This window comes from Euphorbia lathyris, chromosome 4 (genome assembly GCF_963576675.1).
Source record: "Euphorbia lathyris chromosome 4, ddEupLath1.1, whole genome shotgun sequence".
Lineage (NCBI taxonomy): Eukaryota > Viridiplantae > Streptophyta > Magnoliopsida > Malpighiales > Euphorbiaceae > Euphorbia > Euphorbia lathyris.
In genome coordinates, this window is record NC_088913.1 from 76,679,163 (window position 1) to 76,688,738 (window position 9,576).

General features: G+C 42.1%; 1 pseudogene; it reads left to right on the top strand.

The window, feature by feature from the left end:
* The first annotated feature begins 476 nt into the window (after nucleotides 1-476).
* LOC136227252 (uncharacterized) lies at nucleotides 477-6,993 on the top strand (annotated as a pseudogene).
* The last annotated feature ends 2,583 nt before the right edge of the window (nucleotides 6,994-9,576 follow it).

Below are 9,576 nucleotides of genomic sequence, written 5' to 3' on the forward strand. Positions count from 1 at the left end.
GTATGATGTAATGAACGTGTTTTGCTTGAATGAAATCATTTGTTATCTCCACATTTTATTTACCTTTTGATTCTCCTTTTTGCAAAAAACCATGTGATAAGATCACGACATTAATAATAATGATATATTCACAGATCTTTTAAAAGCACAAACCTGACTCACGAAAAGTTCTGCTGGCCTATCACTACCAAACCCGATCGAGAATAATGGCAGAGCAGTTGCGGGAGGAGATGGATCAGCTAAGAGAGAAGTTGGCCGGAATCGATGAGCTAAAGGAACAGATGGCCGTCTTGGTGAGGCTCTTGAAAGGAAAAAATAAGAGCGGTGACGATGCAGAAACTTCAGGACCCAACTCACCAAAAGGGTCGAAAAATGGAGAGGATGAGGAAAGGCCTCCGACTAAGACTGCCTACAAGCCAAAAGTAGAAGAGGTGCCAGACCTTGATTAGGATAAGGCCGAGAAGGAGAGGATGAATATGATAGAGGAACGAATAAGGAATGTGGAAGGAAGTTATGACATGGTGGACGCTAGGGCCCTTTGCTTGGTCCCAGATGTTATAGTTCCGTATAAATTCCGCATCCCGGATTTTGAGAAGTTCTCGGGCTTGACAAGTCCAAAGGACCATTTGACCATGTACTGCCAGAAAATGTCATCATACATTAGTAACAACAAGCTACTGATGCATATATTCCAAGAAAGCCTGCAGGGGACCGCTATGAGCTGGTACATGCAACTGGAAAAGACCTCTATCCGAAAATGGAGTGATCTAGCCGACGCTTTCATTAGGCAGTACAGACACAACGTGGACCTAGCACCAACAAGGGAGGACTTAAGGAACACTGAAAAGAGAAAGGATCAGACTTTCAGAGAATATGCACAGGCTTGGAGGGACAAGGCTTCTCAAGTAAAACCAACCCTGACAGAAAAAGAAATGATTGGAATATTCTTGGAAACTCTGCATGCACCTTTTTACGGCGCCCTCGTTGCATATAGCGCGACAAGGTTCTCAGATTTTGTCATAACAGGAGAAAGGATAGAGGTGGCTTTTCGAAGTGGAAAACTGGAGTCAGCATTCCAAGACAAGCCAGGAATCAAAAGAATCGGGAATAATGGGATCAAGAAAAAAGAAGAGAATCATATGATAGACTTCACCCAAGAAGTGAAAACTTATGCCCCTACCATGCCTCGAGAGAGTTACGTGGCGAGCGTGCCTCAGGGGAATGATTTCAAGAATCAAAGAGGAGGACGAGTATTTGAACCTATTGATCCGATACCTATCACGTATGCAGAATTGTTCCCTCAGTTGTTAAAAAGCAAGCAGATAGCAGTCTCCCCTCTAGGTGTTATGAGTGAACCTTATCCAAAATGGTACAAGCCGGAGCACAAGTGTGAATATCATGCAGGGTCTCTTGGGCATACGATCGAGAACTGCATGGCCTTTAAGAGGAAGGTGCAATCCTTCGTAAGGGCGGGATGGTTAAAATTGAATGAAACCAGCCGGAAGCCCGATGTGAAAACCAATCCCCTCCCAAATCACGGGGGTGGCACCAGTACCAATGCGATCATTAGTGAAGACTGGTATGAATACAAGACCAAAGTGGACAAAGTCTACATGCCAATGGAACAGGTCTATTGGGCAATGTGCCAGGTCGGTCTGATTCAAGAAAGAACAAAGAATGGTAGTTGTCTGTATCATGAAGAGAATGTCGATCATGTAATCTAGAAATGCAACCAGTTCAGAGGCAAAGTCCAAGAGTACATGGACTCCGGAATCATGGCGTTTGGGCAAGGAGTTAACGGGGCCTCTCCAGTAAGCATGATACAAGGTGATGAGGTAGCAGAGCCAGTCCGATTAGTAATAGATTGGATGCCAAAGGAACCAAAAAAAGGGGAAGACTTCGTGACATCCTTTGCAAAGATAGACATTCAGACCCCACACCCTTTCCCTTACAATAGCAACAAGGCGGTGCCATGGGTGTATGGGAACGTTGTCACAACCCAGACATGTAACAATGCCCAAACTAGGGAAGAGATCACTGGCGTTTCTGGAATGACCCGAAGCGGGCGTTGTTTTTCTTCAGAAGAGATTGCAAGAAAACGCCAAGAGGAAGTTGATAGACGAAGAAAGGGCAAGGCAAAGGAGGGTGAATGCCCTATGGAGGAGGAACTTGAGGCTCCCCCCGCCAGGAGTTCTGTGGATGATCAAGACGCACTTGAGTTTCTAAGGATAGTGAAACAAAGCGAATATAAAGTGATTGGGCAACTGAACAAGATTCCTGCTCGAATCTCTTTACTATCTCTGATCCTAACTTCAGAGTCCCATCGAGCTGCATTACTCAAGGTTTTAAATCGGGCTTACGTCTGCCATGAGATCTCTGTAGAAAGCATGAGTAATATTGTGGGCAATGTGGTGGCATCCAACTATCTAACCTTCACCGATGATGAGCTACCAAGTGAAGGAACTGGACACACTAAGGCATTGCACATAACAGTAAAATGTAAAGAATTTTCAGTTGCCAAAGTGCTAATTGATAATGGGTCCTCCCTGAATATCATGCCAAGAACAACACTAGCAAAGCTACCAGTTGACGGTTCGTACATACGCCCGAGCCGGGTGTTTGTGAGAGCATTTGATGGGACTAGAAGAGAAGTAATCAGAGATGTAGACTTGCCCATCCAGGTAGGGCCGACTGTATTCAACGTAGTCTTTCAAGTCATGGATATATACCCGGCCTACAGCATGTTGCTAGGAAGGCCTTGGATCCACTCTGCTGGAGTAGTACCTTCGTCTCTACATCATAAGATTAAGTTCATTGTGAATGACCAGTTGATAGAAGTATTTGGGGAGGAGGATATGCTTGTTAGTCAGTGCTCATCATTCCCTTTCATAGAGGAGGTGGAAAACACGATCGAAAGCGCATATCAGGTGTTTGAAGTAGTAAATGCTATATACACTGGAAATGGGCTATGTTCCTTTTCCCCAAGGCACTCGCCGACCGCCTTGATGGTGGCAAGAGAGATGATTCGGGGATAGGGATTAGATAAAAACCTGGCTCAATACGGGGAGGACTTCGATATAGAAGGTAACCGCTTCCGACAGGGGTTGGGATACAAGCCAAAGCCAGAAGACAGGGCAAGGATTCACACACTGATGAGGGAAAGGAGATTGGCAAACCTAGAGGGTAAACCAATAAGGGACCACTCAATGAACATCCCTCATATTGGTTATACTTTCAAAAAGGCACGAAGCCAGCCGGCCCCAATTGCAGCAATCATCGAAGAAGAAGAAGATAACGGGGGCGGGGACTGGGTTTTCGCCAATGGGCATGAGCTACGAAATTGGAGGGCATTTGAATTGCCAACTCTTATGTAATGAACCTGTGATATGTTCTTTAAATTATGCGTAAGATTTAAAGAGCTAATGTATGTTTAGGGCGCTGTTTTCAAATAAAGTTCAAAGTAATAAATATGCACTTTCTATCTACATCTTTTATCCTTTTCACGCTCCTTTATTCCTTTTCATTCCTTGTCTCCTTGTCTTACTATTTTTTAGCATTTCCCCTTATTTTCCTTCTATTTTGCTCAGGAACGATTGCGAATTTGATATGATTGATAAACACAAACATATGCATAATTTTGACTTTCCGGTATATGAGGTCAACTCCAAAGAAGAAGTCGAAGAAGAGGTGCCTAAGGAGATTGAAGAAAGTTTAGAAAGACAAAAAGCAAGCATGGAACCTCAAGATGAACTCTTAGAAACTGTCAATCTGGGAGCCACAAGAAACTAAGATAAATGGCTCGTTGGGCGCTGAAATCAAAGGAAGGCTAATATCATTGTTAAAAGACTGTAAGGATGTGTTTGCCTGGTCCTATAAAGACATGCCTGGCCTTAATACAGATATTGTGGTGCATAAGCTCCCACTCAAACCAAACTCAAGGCCCGTGAAACAAAAATTAAGGAGGATGAGGCCGGATACTCTCCAAAAGGTCAGAGAAGAAGTAAAAAAGCAGTTTGACGCCGGTTTCCTAGAAGTGTCCGATTATTCAAAATGGGTGGCCAACATCGTCCCAGTGCCAAAGAAAGACGGAAAAGTAAGAATGTGTGTGGATTACAGGGATTTGAATCGGGCAAGACCTAAAGATAACTTCCCTCTCCCCCATATAGATGTGCTAGTGGATAACACTGCAGAATATTTTATGTTGTCTTTGATGGATGGTTTCTCAGGATACAACCAGATTTTGATGGACGTCCTAGACCGCGAAAAAACCACTTTTATCACTTACTGGGGGACGTTTTGCTACAAAGTGATGCCTTTCGGACTTAAGAATGCGGGAGCCACCTACCAAAGGGCAATGGTAACATTATTCCATGATATGATGCACAAAGAGATGGAGATCTATGTGGACGACATGGTGGTCAAGTCTAAAAGAGAGGTGGATCATGTGGAAGTGCTGAGAAAAGTCTTCCAAAGGTTGAGAAAATACAACATCCGACTCAACCCAGCTAAATGCGCCTTTGGGGTCACATCGGGAAAGTTGTTAGGATTCATTGTCAGCCAGAGAGGAATCGAGGTGGATCCTACCAAGATCAAGGCAATCGTAGAAATGTCACCTCCCACTATGAAAAAAGGGGTCAGAGGATTCCTAACTTCATAGCTCGCTTCATTGCTCAAATGACTACGACTTGTGAACCAATTTTCAAGTTATTGAAGAAGAATCGTCCAGGGGAATGGGATCAAGACTGTCAGCATGCTTTTGATAAAATCAAAGAATATTTACAAAATCCTCCCGTGCTGCACCCCCCAAATGCTGAGAGGCCATTTTTACTATACTTAACAGTGCATGAGAAATCCATGGGGGCATTCTTAGCACAAAATGATGAGTCTGGTGTAAAGGAACGTGCGATTTACTATGTCAGTAAGAAGTTCACAGACTGCGAGACTAGATATTCCCTGGTAGAAAAGACTTGTGCCGCTCTGGTATGGGCCGCCCATCGACTGAGGCACTACATGTTGAGCAATACCACATGTCTGATATCATTAATGGATCCAATAAAGTTCATCTTTGAGAAGCCAGCCCTAACTGGAAAAATAGCAAGATGGCAAGTACTGCTGGCCGAATATGATATTGTGTACGTCTCTCAAAAGGCAATCAAAGGATCGGCCATATCACACTTTTTAGCTGAAAACTCGATGACACATGATATGCCTCTGGATGTTCCCGTCCCAGATGAAGAGATATTCCAGATAGAGGATTGCGATCACTGGATCATGAGGTTTGACGGGGCATCAAATGCCTTGGGCCACGAGATAGGTGTGGTGTTGACATCCCCAGAGGGAAAACACTTCCCTATAACCGTAAGGCTATGTTTCCAATGCACAAATAACATAGCTGAATACGAGGCATGTGCTTTGGGAATCAAGGCGGCCTTGGAAATGAACATCAAGAAACTAAAGGTTTACGGAGATTCGGCCCTGGTAATTAATCAATTAAATGGAGAATGGGAGACTCGGGATGCTAAATTGATCCCATATCAGGAACACATCCTAGAAAGCATCGAGAAATTCCATGACATCAGATTCGAGCATGTTCCCCGATCAGAAAATCAAATGGCGGATGCTTTAGCAACCTTGGCCTCCGCATTCAAGCTGGAAAAGGGTATAGAGATGCCAACCATTGAAATAGAACTCCGTGAATCACAAGCGTATTGCGACCATGTGGAGCGTGAACCTGATGGGAAACCCTGGTATGATGACATCAAAAATTATATTATGTCCAGAGGATACCCATTGGGGGCATCAGATTCAGACAAAAGAACGATAAGACGCTTAGCAATGGGTTTCTTCCTCAGCGGAGATGTACTTTACAAAAGGAGTTATGACACGACTTTGGTCAGATGCATTGATAATGGCCAAAGTAGGCGCCTAATCGAAGAAGTGCATGATGGGTTCTGTGGGACCCACCTAGGGGGGCACGCCCTATCTAGAAAGATTTTGAGAATGGGATATTACTGGCTGAGCATGGAATCAGATTGCATCAAGTACGTGCAAAAGTGCCATAAATGTCAGATTTACGCTAATAATTTGAACATGCCAACATCACCGTTACACGTAATGGTCTCCCCATAGCCTTTCTCAATGTGGGGATTGGATGTAATCGGAGCCATTGAGCCCAAAGCGTCAAACGGGCATCGATTCATCTTGGTGGCCATTGATTACTTCACCAAGTGGGTCGAGGCATCTTCGTATGCAAATGTGACCTCGACGGTGGTGAAAAGGTTCATCAAGAACAATATTATCTGCCGGTATGGGCTACCCGAGAGAATTATCACAAATAACGCCAAGAATTTCAACAGTAAAGCCATGGAGGAACTTTGTACCCAGTTCAAAATCAAGCATCACAATTCGACCCCGTATCGACCAAAGATGAATGGGGCGGTAGAAGCTGCCAATAAAAACATCAAGAAAATAGTGCAAAAAATGGCTCTAACGTACAAAGACTGGCATGAAATGTTACCATTCGCACTCCACAGATATAGAACCACGATGAGGACATCAGTAGGGCCTACACCATATTCTCTTGTTTATGGGATGAAGGCGGTCGTACCAATAGAAGTGGAAATCCCTTCACTAAGAATAATCTTGGAGTCCGGTATCGAAGAATCAGAGTGGATTCAGAAGAGATACGTCCAATTAAACTTCATTGAAGAAAAGAGATTGGCTGCAATCTGCCACGGGCAACTATACCAGAGGAGGCTCATCAAGTCGTTTGGTAAGAAAATGAGAGCTAGGAGCTTCCAAGAAGGGGATCTGGTCCTGAAAAAGATCATCCTTAGACATCAAGACCCCCGAGGAAAGTGGGCCCCAAAGTATGAAGGACCTTACATTGTCAAGAAAGCATTCTCCGGAGGAGCACTAATCCTTGTTGACATGGAAGGAGAAGAGATACCGAACCCCATAAACTCAGATGCCGTTAGGAGATATTATGCATAGTTCACGAGTAACTTGAATATCAAAGTTGTATATCTCTCCTTGAATGAACAAAAGTGACTTGTCGATCTTTTGTTTCTTAGTAACTCATTCCATATATAAATAAAAGTCCGTACTATATTTCTCCGCCTCCTAAAAAGAAAAAAAAACGTCTATCCTCTCACCAATGTGCATATTTATTACATAAAAAAAACACTTTATTAAATTTGACATAACAAAGGAAAGAGTAAATAATAAAAAAGGGATAAGAAAGAAGGGGGGCACATGAGACTATTACACAACAGGCCCGAGACTCAAGAAAAAGAAGTAGAAAGAGCACCATATGAGGTCGCCTCATGTCATGCTTAGGACTCAAATGGAGAAAGAAAGAAAAACGAAAGGAAAATACACGTATATGAGGACGATAAAGAAAAGAAAAAGAAAGGATAACGATGAAAAAATGCTTCCTGCAAGGAAAGTCCCTGAATCAGTTCCAAAGTACAAAAATTGTGCTCTGTCATTGCTACCTTGAAAGATCATGTGGGTGATGTGGCCAAACGAACAATTCAACTTTCAGAAAAGTGCTAATAGAGGATAAACTAAAAAGAAATATATATATATATATATATATATATATATATATAAGGAGATTCGTAACGTGATAAATAACTGGAAAGTTCGTACATAGGATCACCACAAAATTTCCATACAATGAAAAAACATTTTCTTTAAAGTAGTCGTCCACACGCCATGCATAAGCATCATCATACATTTTCCATTGCATAGCCCTGATGTTCTTACCATAAAGGCTAAAAAAAACTAAAATAAAATAATAATAAAAAAACCCAGAGAATCTTCAGCAGAATTAATCCGGATCGGAGATCAGTAACAGTTAAGCACTGTCTACATCCAATGCGCATTTTTGGCGGGGAGCCACTCATAAAACTCAAACAAGTTGCAGGGACCCGCTCACAAAACTCACACCGGTTGCAGGGAGTCGCTCTAAACACTCAAAGAACAGTTGCAACGAGACGTGGCTATCCTTGCAGGAAGTCACCGCATCTAAGTAAAAGGGTGCAGTCGAAGCGTCTAAGTAGCAAGACGCGTCGATGAAAACATCTTTAAGCAACACCTGACTGTCTAAACAGTCTGAATGGCAAGACAAGACAATCATCGCACCTAAGCAGCAGGGTGCAGTCAAAGCGTCTAAGCAGTAGGGCGCAGCAACGAAAACATGTTATCAACAACACGTGGATGTCCTAACAGACGGTCACCGCATCTAAGTAGCAGGGTGCAGTCGAAGATTCTAGGTAGCAGGGCGCATCGACGAAAACGTCTTTAAGTAGCATGTGGTTGTCTTAGCAGTTCGGCCTCTGAAACAAGACAGTCATTGCATCTAAGTAGCAGGATGCAGTCAAAGCGTCTAAGCAGCAGGACGCACCGACGAAAATAACTCAAAACAATATGTGGCTATCTTTGCAGTTCGACTAAAAGAACAAGATAGTCACAACACCCATCCAAACCCGAAGAATGGTCGGTCAAAGCCATTCTGAGACACTTCAAGCACTTCAGACGCACACAGGCAAAAATCAAACAGGAGCAGGGAGACTTCAATCACTCACTTCTAACCCTTTCTAATAATAAACCGGCGAAAATGTGTATCTCGGTCTACTTTGTATACTCCATTTTAAATGGAGATATACAAAGGGGGGCAACTATAGATACCCATTTTTGTCCGGGTCCTTTTTATTGTCTTTTTTTGTAAATTTACTTAAAATCTGAACAATTCGTAAATTATTCAAAATATGTAATGTTATCTCAAAAATAATTCGCTAGGAAAAATTGTATTATTAAGGCTAATTTGTCACATTGCGGTATAGGTTGGTATAAATATCGGTTTATATTCCAAGGGCGGCTTAATAGAATTAAAGTAAAATTTTAACCTATTATGAATTCGACATGTGTTCCCGTATTTTGAATAAAATCGAATTTGCTTAAATTTGAGCTATAAATTATTTATTTAGTCGAGTCGTCAATTTATGCTAAATCAGTGTGACTCGTAAATAGTGAGCCGTAATTAATACCGTGTTGAGCAATTCTTTAAATGCCCTTCATAATCACGGTCCAAACTTGTTTTACCAAATGGCCCGCGATTGATATTTTTTCATGATTATTATTCGTGTTCTTTTTATTAGCCGTGTACGTACGTTTAAATTATCTTGTCTCCAAATTTTAATTGTCGAGTTATTATGGTTAGAGTTGCATTTTCGAACTCTTATTAGCAATTAATTAATTTGGCTAATTGGAGTATGCTAATAAAGACAACAATATGGAAAGAAACTCAAGCTTTATTAATATATAAATACATAGGTACATTTACATTCTGCTACAAATATCTAATCTGTGATTACATTCTTTTTTGCAGAAAAATTAAAGTCTAACACATATATATAGCGGACCCGGATGCCCGCACTTCAATATCGGGAGTTTCTGTACTCCACTTCAAACTTCGAGGCAACTCAAGGCCCTCGAAAAGTAGGGTCAAAGCCCACATTCGAACCGAGGTAACCTAATTACATCTGAGGCAACCGAATTAAATCCGAGGCG